This window comes from Octodon degus, unplaced genomic scaffold (genome assembly GCF_000260255.1).
Source record: "Octodon degus isolate 3935 unplaced genomic scaffold, OctDeg1.0 scaffold00172, whole genome shotgun sequence".
Lineage (NCBI taxonomy): Eukaryota > Metazoa > Chordata > Mammalia > Rodentia > Octodontidae > Octodon > Octodon degus.
In genome coordinates, this window is record NW_004524748.1 from 4,872,546 (window position 1) to 4,886,906 (window position 14,361).

Sequence of the window (14,361 nt, forward strand, 5' to 3'; positions counted from 1 at the left end):
AAAACTCCACAAAGAAGCTACTAGAATTACTACAGAAATTCAGTAACATAGCAGGTTATGAAGTCAATACCCAAAAGTCAATAGCATTCCTCTACACAGACCACAAACACACTGAGAGGGAAATTATAGAAACAATACCTTTTACAATGGCACTGAGCAAAATGAAATACCTTGTAATTCATCTAACTAAAGAAGTCAAAGATCTCTTCAAGGAAAATAACAGTACTCTTAAAAAAGAGACTGTGGAGGATTTCAGAAAATGAGAAGATATTCCATGCTCCTGGATAGGAAGAACCAACATTGTGAAGATGGCTATACTCATTTTAAAATTGCTGTACAGATTTAATGCAATCCCTATCAAACTACCACAAACATACCTCACAGAGCTAGAGAGATCATTCCTAAAATTTATTTGGAACTAGAAAAGACCTAAAATAGCAATGGCAAACCTGGCAATAAAAACAAGGCAGGAGGCATTACAATTTCTGACTTGAAATTATTCTACAAGTCTATTGTGATAAAATAAGCATGGTACTGACAACAAAATAGACCTGAGAATCAATGGAATAGATTAGAAGATGTTGAAGCTCCTACAAACACACTCAGCCACCTTATCTTTGACAAAGGTGCCAAATATACTCACTGGAAGAAAGATAACCTCTTTAACAAATGGTGCTGGAAAAACTGGCTCTTTACAAGCTGAAAACTAAAACTTGATCCAGGTCTATCACCATGCACTAAGCTAAAGTCAAATTGGATTAAAGATCTAAACATTAAAACAGAGACACTAAATCTCCTGGTAGAGAAAGTAGGAGGAACTGTTGAAGTCATAGGGGTAGGTAAAGAGTTCAGGAAGGAAAATTAAATCATATGGAAAACACTTGAAAGAATTAACAACTGGGACGTGCTCTTACTGAGAAGTTTTTGCATGTCAAAAGAAATTATCAACAAAGTGAAAAGACAACCCACAAATTTGGAAAAAATCATGACAAGTACTCAGACAAAGGTCTGCTCTCCAGAATATATAAGGAACTAAAAACAATAGGGCCCTAAAATTTAAAGACCCAGTACAGAAATGGGCATTTGAGATGAACATACACATGTCAGATGATGAAATTAAAGAAGCGAATAAATATATGAAAAAATGAACCACTTCACTAGCCATCCATAACATGCAAATTAAAACTACATTGTGATATCATCTCATCCCAGAAAGAATGGCAATCATAAGGAAATCAACCAACAACAAATGTTGGAGAGGCTGTGGGGGAAAAGGAACCTGTCTCCACTGCTGGTGGGAATGTAGACTGGTGTAACCATTATGGAATTCAGTGTGGAGACTCCTTCGAAAAGTTGGACTGGAAATCCCATTTAAACCAGCTATTCCTCTACTGGGAATTTTCCCGCAGGATCTGAAAACATCCAATCATAGTGATATATTTATGCCTATGTTTATTGGAGCACAATTTGTGATAGCCAAAACTTGGAAACAAACAAGATGCTCATCACCTGAGGAATGGTTGAAAAAGATGTGTTATTTTTCTACAATGGACTATTACTTCGCTATAAAGAACGATAAACTCAAAGCTTTGATTTTGAAGTGGATGCCACTTGAAGATATACTCGTATGTGAAATAAACCAGACACACTTGTGTAAATATCATATAGTTTCCCTAGTATAAGTACTCAAAAGACGAAATACAAATAGAAAGGTATAAAGTAAAAGGAAAGCAAGAACTTGAGGACTAACTAATTAAGAGAGGGAAAGGAGAAGAGCTAGGAAACAGGACAGTGACAAGTCAACAGTTATATGTAGAAGATGGGCAATGCAATGATCCTGAGAATCTCAAGATTTTTGAATCTGATGGTTAATTGGAAAGATTCTCACCCTGACTAGCTATATATACTGACACCTGTGAACTATGCAACTCCACTGAAGATGCCAATTTGTAATAGTAGTTTCATGCTTGGAGTGCCTGCCATTCTGATCTTCTGAATACGAGCTTCTTGTTATGACATGCCAGTTGATACTGTGCTGTCTCTTGAATAGATGACTGTTCAAAAAGAAGGGGGTGGTGAATGAAGCAGGAGACAGGAAAAGGAATGTTGTGGGACTGTCCTGCTTCAAGGTTGTATATGGTTAGATTTTTGGACTTACATGTAAACATAAGAATTATATAATTCTTTATGCCTATTTTTAAAATGTATTCTAATTTTTAAATGTTTTTCATCATATTCTGTAGGAACTTAAAGTTCAATATACCCATACTTGATGAAAAATACCTGTTCCATGTTATGCCTAAGATGTTTGATATTCACACAGATACTGAGCTGAAGTTTAACAGCCTAGGATGTATGGCAATAACAATAAGCTTGTCTTCTGGAGGGTTAACTACTTAAGTTTGCAGACCAAAATTAGAGAAATAGAAGGGCTGCAAGGAAAGCCAACATTTTGGTTTTAGGCTTCCAAGGTCAATTAAGACTCAGGACATATGAGAACCTATACTATAACATCATGTAACTCGATAGTGTCCCAAATTTTCTCATCAAGGAGATTATGAGGCCAAAGAGGAAAGTGATTGATGATGTAGAGTGTGCCTAAGGAGAGTCACATGGAGAGAAAACGTTCTCTCAGACTTTCACAGAGAGCACGTTGGCCAAGCAATAGCCTTGACTCATCCACATGGTTGACACTGATAAAGGATCTACAATCTAAGGTACAGGATCTCAGGATAAATCCTGAGGGGATTTCACTGACCTTATCAGATTCACAAGCTACAACTCCTGTTGCATAGGTCTTGCTTTTTCTTGTTTTTAACCATCCAGCAGAAATGTATAAAAATGAAGTATAGGAAGTAAAGCTATGAAGTTATGTTGAGCTGTAGGGGACTCAGGTCAACAATTTCTGACATTGTCAGTGAAGCAGAAGACCCAATACAATTATGGACTACTGGACCCTTTTAGAATATTTTGCTGAGCTAACACACTTATAATGTTCAAATAACGGAACTAAACAAAAAAAGGGGATACAGATGAATGTCCATTTTTGTATCTGTGCTTTCAAAATCTTCTTTTTAATTTCTTATGACTTTTTCTTTCTTTCTTTTTTAAACTAATTTTGTATACTTATATCTGGTATTTTAAACAAATAATTTGAAAACAACACTATGCCATATAACAACCATTGTTGAATTCCTATTATTTTTTTAGTGGAACTCTATATCAATTCTAACTTATTGTTTTGTTTGGTTTTGTTTCTGTTTTTGTTTTTTACTCTTTTTTTCTTTTTAAAAATATAAAACAAAATCCATGGACATAAATCTTATCAGTTGAAACCAATCCTGAAATAAAATCAATGATAAAATTACCAGAAAAGTATTTGAGACTACGGCCATACCACCCTGAACACGCCCGATCTTGTCTGATCTTGGAAGCTAAGCAGGGTTGGGCCTGGTTAGTAGTTGGAAGGGAGAAAAGTATATGAAATACATTACAACACTTTCATTTATTAAAAAACTAGAGAATGGACAACGTTAATTAAGAGCATTAAATATGAATAAAGGGAAATATCACTTTGTAGATAAACAGCAAATTATTTGACAAAACATATTGTAGGAAATACCCAAAATATTATATATTGCAGAAGAAAAGATTAATAAATTATAAGACACTGTGTTAAGTTAAAATCTATCTCTCAAAGATGTCCACCTTCAGACCCCAGAATTCTGTGTCTCATGACAGCAAAGGGGTTTTGTAAATACGACTATTAAAGAGCTATGTGTGAGGCATTCTGGGTCATTCACGTCAGCTCAATGTAATAGAATGTATGTTTGAGGAGAGAGAAAAGTCAGTGGAAGAATAGGAAGAAAGTAAAATGAAAATGGGAGACTAAGGAGGATCATAATTTTCTTTATTATATCTAAAAAAATGTTGCTTTTGAAATTACAGCAATGAAGGACTATTTGGAAAAAGATGATCAACTAGATTTAAATTATGTTCTTTCTTTTGTTTATGTATCCAATAGTCTTGGTTCCCGAGGCTAATCCAGGGGTTTTTGAAGTGAATCTTAAGAGGTATAACTTCATTTCTATTCTGAAGTCTAACATCAATTATGTGATCAAGAGGAAGATATACTTAAGCACAAAACAATAGAATGTAATGCAGAGTAGACCCAAGGCACTATTGCTGAACATAAAAAAGTAAAAATATAAATAAAATAATACATAGTGTAAATTGAATAAAAGAAAGATGAGAGTGCTTTGAAACTGAAAAATTGAGATGTGGAAAACATACTATACCATAAATATTTACAAGCTAGATCCAGTAAAACATGTCCTTCTGATTTTGTACCCTAAACAACCACATGAAATGTAATAAAAATACAATAATTTATTTTATTTTTTAAAAGAACACTTTTTATTCTATGAGGGTAGATGACCTTTAACTTAAAGTAAAAAGTAATTTTAACCTAGTAGGTAGAAAATACAGAATTGGAAAAAAACAAACGAATACTTATGGACTTTTAATTTCCACATTTCCTGAGTTTAATTCTAGAAAGAAAAAGCCCATTGCCTCATCTTTTAAGTTTTTACTCAGTAGAAAAGCACTTTTAGTTACTTGGCCAGTCCTCAGAGCCTGATATTCCTGGAATCTAGCATGAGTTGTATTATAAAATGAAACTAATTTGGGCACAATTCAGACACTTGATGGCATTAATATATCCATTCCCCCTCTGAAAGTTTGGAAACACAGACTTTTTATATCTCACTATATGTGGAATAAAGAAATAAACTCATCCCTTACTTTATTAAATGCTGATTTAAATAACTTGATTCTAAAGACCCATAATTAACCCCTAGTAACATATTTTCTTTTCTTTCTTTTTCTACCTGAATTTATATGGCCTACTGATAGAAAATAAAAACCATATCATCAGAACAACAAATAATCTGATGAATAAAAATTTGACATTATTTTAATGGTGTAGTTCAATATTTCATGTATAGAAATTAGGAATTAGGTGGGGAGATAAATTTATGACAGTATTAAAGCTCTTTTTCATTGATATGAAAAAAACCCAAATCTTCCTAAAAAGTCACATTTACAATTTATAAATTTAGTCACCACTCTTAGTTATGGACCTGGATTGTCTCACAGCAACGAAGCTCCAGCTGCAACATGAATTACAGACTTCATTTAATTCTATAGACACATGCAAACTGTGAATGGATGACTGATCCTATGAAATGACTTCCACTTTAGTTGACAAGCTATGCTATTACAATCTTCAAATTTTACAAAGCAAATAGCTCTTTGTTTCTTTTTGAATATTTATTTATTTTACTGATACTGTTTGGTGTCCATAATATTACACCATTCTTGGGGAGTTAGTCCATGTATATAACACATCTAAATAATTTTTTATCCCTTTTGCCCCTTTTCCCTCTCATCCCTTTTATCACTTTCTTACCTCATTTTTCAAAATATCTATCTCTGTATTTCCTGTTATCTTGTACTGTTACTTGAAAAACAGTCATACACATAGAATATCGTTGGTTTCAATTTAAAAGCTTTTAAGGGTATTGAGGAAATCCAGGCATAATAAAAATGTTTGATTTTAAATTATAAAGTCTGTTCTAGAAGTAGTAAAACACATTGGACAGAAGACTGATCCACGTGTCAGTTATTATAAGGCATAATTCCAAAGTAGTCCTTTGCAAATTAAATATGTTTACTCTTCAAATGAAAAAGAAAAAAGACTTTTTGACATCAGAAAGAGTAAATCAGACAATTTAGCCAAAGTACATAGTACTGTACTGCAGTATTAATTAAGATGAAATTGTCATCAAGATATTTGTTTTATTTTCCTCTTTACATAACAGGGAACTGTTATGTGCAGGGAGACACGGGGTGGGGAATGGGTGCTATGCTGAAGGAGTTTCCTTAGTGCTTTGTTGGGCTGTGCTTTGCATTGCTTTAGAGACACCATGCACTAGAGGCAAAATTATACTGGTCTGTGTTTTAGAGGAAGTTCTATGGAGATGTTATTGAACAATGCTAAAAAAGAGGGCTGAGAAAAAAATTACCAAGGTATCTCTTGTAAGAAATATTATTTGATTAGCTCTCCTCTTAGTGGTTTAGCAGCTACTTGTACTTAGCACTTTCTGTTGCAGAGTCAGAATGTGATGAGAACTGGAGGGGGTGGGAGTGAACTGTCAAATAACAGTAAAAGATTGAAACAGTACACTATACTCAAGTCAAAGAATTAAATATTTAATTCGGTGTGCCAATGGTGGAGTCATGTTCTAAAACTGTATAAATTCTATCTGCCCTTGAATGCTGCCCATGAAAGAAGATGGTCAGATTTGGTAGTCTCATCTGAGGGACCCTTGATAAACAGACTTCTGTAGTATTAATGTCCATAATATTACAGCATTCTTGGGGAGTTACTCCATGTATATAACACATCTAAATAATTTTTCATCCCTTTTGCCCCTTTTCACTGAGTGGAACAGAGAGGACAGTGGGAAGAATGGAAAATTCTGGTTACTGAGTCAGAGAGAGGAAAATGTTTTGAAAAATTCCCCTGCCGCTCCCCTGTAGGAAGTATTTTCAAAGAATCTTGAAGATGTTGGTTTGATGTTTAAGATTTAGAGATCTTTGAATGAATGTGGTAGGTAGGAATGTAAACACACCAGAAGCACAATCGGCCAGGATGGCTGGAAACACTGAAGGTGGCTTCTTTTCTGAACTGTAAAGTCCTGGCCACACACAGGTCTTGCAGTGGGGTGTTGCTCTGTGCAGGAGGCCCATGCAGTGAAGACCTCAAAACTATTTGGCAAGGCCTGGAGAATCACACAGGTTTGTCTATGTGTAGGATTCCTCAACCAGTTTTACCACTCAGAAAGTAAGTGGATTGGTGCAATGGCTTTATTCTATTCTATGAAACTGTAGAAAGATTAATTATTATATACGCAATTGTAAAATCAAATAATATTACTTATTATTATTATTATTATTATTATTTGTGTTTGTATTTTAGGGAAGGGTCTATGGGGTGTTTAGTCCAATCTACTAGATTGGACTTGTAGCAATCCACCTGTTTACAGCCTCCCAAGAGCTGGGATTATAGGCATGCCACCACACCTAGTCTCAATTGACATCTCAGCACACCCCCAGGCGGGCCCGGCACGGCAGGCTCTGGGATTAAATCCTCGATCCCTGCACCTGCTTGCAGGTGCTTTAATCAGCTGAGCTATTTGGCCTGCTCTACCCGTTAATTTTTAAAAAATGTTTCACAAAGAATCAATGATAAAGTCAACAATTAATACATTTGCTTTTGGTGCCACCTGTGAGCATGATACATTATTTAATTTTAAAATGATAGTAGTGAACAAAGAGATAAATATAAAATAATCACAACTTTAATGAAGTCAAAACAATCTCTGATGTGTTACAAAATTAAAGAGATAATCAATAGAATAGAAAGCAATATGTTAGATACATTTTAACTTTTCTATCACCACTCCAAAACATAATTATTTGAACTGCCTAATTTTTATTGAATTTTTGACTCTAAAATGAAGTATATTATACGTAGAAATAGTAGCAATGTTCTTATGATTGAAAATAATATGACTTTCAATATACACATCAAATCATTATTGTCCATTTTATTTCCCTACTCCTGGTAAGCTTCAACACAGATTAAAAGAAAGAAATGGAGGAATAAAACTGAACACTATTTGCATGCATGATTACATAAGTATCTGCACACTCATGAATATTTTTCAATCTGCCTATTTATTTAACTGCTCAGTAGCTATGTTACTGATATAGGGGAATGGCACTCCTAGCCTAAAAAGTATGGGGGCCAAGTTCCTGTTCTCTAAAACCAAAAAATTAATTTCAGGAACAAAAGGAGGTCAAGAGAGGACTATTTATTGGGAGAAAGAAAGCCTCTGTCCAAGAAAGAGACAGAAGCAGGACAGGAGTGGGTTTTCTAGGAAGCATGTCTTCCAGGGATTTTATAGGACAAAACCCACTTGTCTTGTAGCAAGTGAGCACGAATACAGAACAGGGGTTGGGGTAGTGACTCTCCCAGGAGTCCACAAGGTGAGAGGCTCATCTAGAATATCAGTCCTGAATGTGTATCTTTAGGGAGGTTTGCAGCTGCATTTGCTCACTCTTTTGTCTTGAGATCTGGCCCATAGCAGGGGTCTGTCTCTCCCAAAGCTGTAAAGTTATCTTGTCATCCATACTGTCTCCATGAGGGCCCAGCCCTGTCTGACTGCCTGCAATATTTCTAATTCAGCTGCCTACAACACCAGAACATCTGATGCGGTATGACTATAGGACAGCGTCATTTTTCAGAAATAGATTTCTGCATAAACTTTCACAGAAAATACTAGATAACTTATTTTCTTTTTTATAACTTATTTTTAAATTTTTATGTAACTAATTTTCCAAGTAAAAATTAAATGATCATGATTTCACACAAAAAATAAAATTGATAAATTACCTTTCTTCCTGATACAGTTTCATAAATGTTTCTCTCATGAGTTTGATGTAATATTAAAATTTAAATGTTATGTATTATAGTGTTAAATTTTAAATTTTAGTTAATTAAGTATGAGAGACCAGGAAAAGAAATAATTTCAATTATATGGCTTACATTTTTTACATGAAAAAAAATCAGGGGATCAATACTCCTGTGTGATGATTATTTAGTTGAAGGTAGAAGAGAGAGTTTGATTATACTACAGTAAAGAAGCCAATGTTATCTGGAAGTTCGTTACATTTTATGGAAAAAGTTACCAAGTTCTTTAAGCAGAGATCTATGCAAAACATCACAAAACAAATTGAGTTTCAGCTAAATGATTACAGAAAGTCTTCATTGTATGTCAGAACTACTGCTTAGTGTAAGTGAAGAATTTGAAGACCTAAATTAATCAGCTTTAATTTTTAATTTTTTTGGTATGTATTTAGTACAGTCTACAGGGTCTCACAAGAGAGATCAGACTCGTAGTGATCCTCCTGTTTTCATCCTCCCAAGCACTAGGATTACAGGTGCATGGAGCCATGCCCAGTCTCAATTGCCATCTCATCTCATGGAGCCCTGGGGGAGCGGGGCCAGCACGGCACACCAGGGATCGAACCCCAGTCCCTGCACCTGCCTGAGCAGGTGCTTTATTCCACTGAGCTATCTGGCTAGCCCTTATCTTGTTAATTTAAATAGTTAACGAGATACAACTTTATGTAGATGTTTGTCCTACAATAATAAGAGATCATAGAAAAGAAATATTTGGTGAAAAGCAGCAGTTTATATTTTTTGCTTGTAATTTATTACATTTGAACTTCCTTATAAGCTCCAGACATATCAAAAGTACTTTCTGGATTACAAAATCAATTATTTGCTACCTAAGCTAACTTGGAAAAAATTAATATGTTTTCCATTCTTTTGGTTAGAAAAAATAAATTGGCTTCATGCCATTGATATCAAGATATTGTTATAATCTGTAATATTTAAAATATAGTGGAAAGAAAATCAGAGGACAACCTAACAGTCACACAACAGCTAGATGAGTGTAGATAATTTAATTTCTTCTTTTTCCACTGACAGATAATTGCCCTTATAGGCATCAGATTTTGCTGCTTACAAACTTGTCATACAACTGAAAATTAAATATTTAAAGCAATCTGTTAAATTTTGTTTCGTTCAAACTTATTTTCCCCATCCCCTCTATCTCCATCTCTCTTTATCTTGCTGTATCTCTCTGTCTCTCTTTCTGTGCACACACGCGCACACATGCACGCGCACACACACACACACACACACACACACAGTCTTCTCAATGATATACGTGTGTGTGCCTTACATGTTAATTACTTTTATTTTCCCCTCTCTTTCTTGTCCACCTTTCTTTCCTCAGCCTCAGATCCCCAAATACTCACCATGTCATAAGGTAAACAAAATTAACTTTTGTAAAATATAAACAATGCGGCTTAACTAAAGAATAAGTACAATATAGAAATAAGTACATATACAGAGTGAATTTAGAGAGGGATTTTAAAAGTTAAGTTTTTCAAATATATATTTATTGTTTATTAACCTAGTACCCATGACTTTGACTAGAACAGGAGAAGAATTTAATTCTTACCATCCAAGAACATGACTTATTGCCTTTAAATTTATCTCTTATACTTCTCTTGTTGGTTAATCATTTCAAAACAATATTCCTCACTAAGTACTTAAATATTCGTCCACAATTTGTGTTTTATCTTCTTTATAGTAACATCTTCTCACTAGAGCTATACACCACATTTTCATGAATGCTTTGGACTATAATCCTGACAAATAATGTTGATTGTGAAGTCCTGAATATTTGTGTCCAGGCTAGACCTTTACCCTACACTCTGGAGTAATTTACCTTATCAAGTCATAAACATAAAATAAATAAAATACCCATGTCCAATCTCAGACACCTCTGATACTGTTCTTTAAAAATGAGGCATATTTCATGGAATATTTTTCAGTGTGTTTGGAGAAAGAAATAATGTATTTAAAATATATGGAATATGCCTTATGTAATAATCTATAATATGCTTCTTTCACTTAATATTGCATATTCTAACATGATAATCTACATAACACTTACAAGAACTTATGTCTTAACATAATGAATATCATAATTTTTGAAGTATTTATTGGACAAATGTAGTCTTACCATGATGGTGGTCTTACGGAAGGGACATAGGAAGATAGATTTCGATAAGAAGCGGAATGCGGCCCATTCCCTGACTGGCAACATGGAGGCTGCACAGTGCCTGGAGTTACTGTAAAAGATGTAAGCCAACAGGAGTTTGTCAGACCTCCAGCAGCCTTCCTCAAAAAGTAAGGTTAACTGAGAGTGCCCAAATGAGTGGACATAGTCAAGCTGGCCAAGTACACGGAGTTTGCGCCCTACAATGAGAACTGGTTCTAGCAGCTGCTCCCACAGCTCAGTATCTGTATCTCCTGGGTGGTGCTGGGGTTGGCTTCATGACCAAGAGCTACGGTGGCCTTCAAAGGAAGGGCGTCATGCCCAGCCGCTTCAGCCGAGGTTCCAAGACTGTGGCATGCTGAGTCCTCCAAGTCCCGGAGGGGCTGAAAATGGTAGAAAATGACCAAGAATGGGGCCGCAAGCTGACACCACAGGGACAGAGAGATCTGGTCAGAGTCACCTGACAAGTGGCAGCTGCCAACACAAAGTATTAGAACAAGGGACACTGGATTAATAAATAGCCAAATTCATTAATTAAAAAAGAAAGAAAAGAAAAGAAAAGAAAAGAAAAGAAAAGAAAAAAAGAAAAGAGAAAAGAAAAGTGGGAAGGTGATCTGGAAAAGGGGAAAGACAGAGGCCTGAGATCAAAGGGAAAAATAAAAATGATTAACATTTGATATATGTATGTCTATATGTATATATGCTACTTACACCAAAGGAATGTAATTATTATGTATTATATATCAGGTATCACCACCATATATAAATTAATTAATTTAAAATATTTCAGAATTGTAAATATTTCCTTAAAGTGTTAGTAAATATGCTTCAAAGTAATATTAAATTTATAATGCACATTAATTTCCTGGATAAGGAAAAAGCATAATCAGAATAGTTAATACTGATGCTTAGTCATGGAATTTAATCACTTTCTGATTAAATTTTTGTGTATCATGCTACATATACTGCTAGAAGTTGAATTTAATATGGTTTTAGATTAGAAAAATTTTATAAAATTGCCTATGATATTCAACTTTTCATTGAAACTTTCTTTTATCCTTTCACCATCTTGGACTATTCTTTGGAGATTGTAGTAGTCAGGGTTGACCTTTGACTGAGAAGCCATACAACAGGCTGTCTGCAAGTGCAGAAGGAAGGAAAAAGGTGGTTTGTCTCAAGTGCTAATGGCTGAGGATCCAAGAAGCAATGCTGAAACTGGTAGTTAGCCTGAAGGGTTAAGAACTAACAGGCACTGAAACAAGTGCTCAAGGTCAAAAGGCAGTGAACCTGGGATTTTGATGTCTTAAGGCAGGAAATGAAATGTGCTCCAGGGCTGGGGAGATAGTTGGGTAATCTAAGCTCCTTGCTGGGAAGTACATGGTCCTAAGTTCAATTCCTAGTTATACATGCAGTGCTGGCCCATGAATCCCCAGCACGCTGGGCCAGCACTGAGACTGGGCGTGGTGGCGCTTGAATGTAATCCCAACACTGAAAAGGCTGAGACAAGAGGATCACTAAGAGTTGGAGTTGTGTAGTGAGACCCTGCATAATAAAAGCAAAACACAAAAACAAAACAAAACAACCAATGTGCTCAGGCTTTAAGAGGAAGAACACCAATTTGGCTTTCCTCCTTTAAGCACCTGGACCCCAGCTATCTGACACAGGGACCTGCCTATAGTAAGGGCTGCACATTTTCCCCCAAGCCTTTGAGTCACATCTCCTACAGAAAGAGCATCAGAGGGTGATAAGGGTTGTTTGCTCACACCTCCACATCTGGACGATGATTTTAGATAACCATTGGTCTATATGTGGCATTATTGTTATTATTTATTTATTTATTTATTTTAGTACAGGGTCTACAGGGTCTCACCACACAGGTAGGACTCCCAAGTGCTGGAATTATAAGCATGCACCCAGTATCAATCACAGTCTCAGCACACCCCAGAGGTGGGACTGCAAGGCATGCTGGGGTTTGAACCCCGGTCCCTGATTCTGCCTAAGCAGGTGCTTTAGTCCACTGAGCTATCTGGCAGGCCTTTATGCTTTTTTCATTGTTGTTGTTTATTTGGTTTTTGTTTTTTTCTTTTCTTTTTCTTTTTTTTTAACTAGGAATTGAATTCACAACCTCTCACTTACCAAGAAGGCACTGTGTTGCTGAGCTATATACCTGGCCCTGTATATAGATTTTTTGTAAAGTCCTCGGGCTTTTTGTGCACAAAGTACATACCCTATTGCATAGCATCTAAGCTTTACAGGTATCTTAGGGTGAGGATCTGTCATTTAAAGTTATTAGGAGAGGCAACATTTAAGTTTGTTTTTCTTCTACTTGATAGAAGAGATGCATCTTGCACTTGGAATCGTTACAACACCTCTGAACAATGTGTATCAGCACTTCTCATTAGGCCAGAAGCAGACTGGCAGAAACAAGGAGAGATGTATGCAGATTTACAGTGTGGTGAGAGGACTCAACGTGTCTTCTAGCTGTACTACTGAAATACATCCCTAATTCGGTGGGAACATGTCTTCTTGCTAATATCTTCACTGTAGAGTTCTGATAACTCAGATATAGGGCTAGGCGTACTCTGCTGCTTTACGTCTCATTTTAAATTGAGCACTAAGAAAATTCAGTGTTGTAATTGCAATTTTGTCAATACTTATATTCTAGAGGCTTGTTGCCATTTTTTGCTTCATGAAATTTAGTTCCCAAGAAAGGCAGAATTACAATTTTTTTTTCTAACATTGAGTTGGGGTAGTGTGTTCTTGTTAATCAAAAATATTTTTATAGCTTTGTGATTTTGAATTGGTGAATACTCACAATGTGTGGAAAAGCATGATACACTACAACCTTACTCATACAAAATGGCACATCCCATATATACACAAAAGGACCCAGAAGAACACATCCAGTTAAGCTGCTTATGACTGGGTATGACTTTGTTCTTTGCTCCTTGTGCTTTTGTTTCTTATAATGCACATATTAACTTTTTTAAAAAAAAATAAACATTATTTAAAATCTCAAAAAAAAGAAAAAAATAGCACCACGAACACATGCAGAAATATAATGTTTTAATCTCAGTTGCATGTATTTCTACCCAGATCTTTATAATTTCCTTCCTTGTCTGAGTTTTGGGTTTGATTTGTTGTTTCTTGAGAAATTTGAGGTTCAATATCAGGCTGTTTATTTGAATTTATTCTGTTTTCCACAAAGAAGCAACAAATTGAAAAGTTTATTATTTGATAGAGTAAACAAAATTGATAAACCAATTGGAAAAGAGGAAAGAAAAAACACAAACTCAAGCAATAGTAAATCCAGGCCTTGATGGATTTACTGTTGAATTAAGTAAGAAATCTGGGGGCCTGATTTATGTTAATTTTTATACAATGCAGTATTACTCAGCTAAATAAATGACAAACTTGAGGCTTTTATAGGTAAATGGATGCAACTAGAGACCATATTCATAAGTGAAATAACCCAGACCTGCATATGTAAATATATTGTCTCGCTAATGTAAGATCTCAGAAGATTAAATAGGATCTAAAGGGTACAGTACATACTATGAAAAGGAAAAAGCTATTCAAAGGGAAAGAACAACTGTGA

The 14,361-nt window shown here is 35.2% G+C and overlaps 1 pseudogene; it reads left to right on the plus strand.

Annotated features, from left to right (window-relative positions):
- Positions 1 to 11,257, plus strand: part of LOC101569301 — a 40,645-nt pseudogene extending 29,388 nt beyond the window's left edge.
- Positions 11,258 to 14,361: the final 3,104 nt, after the last annotated feature.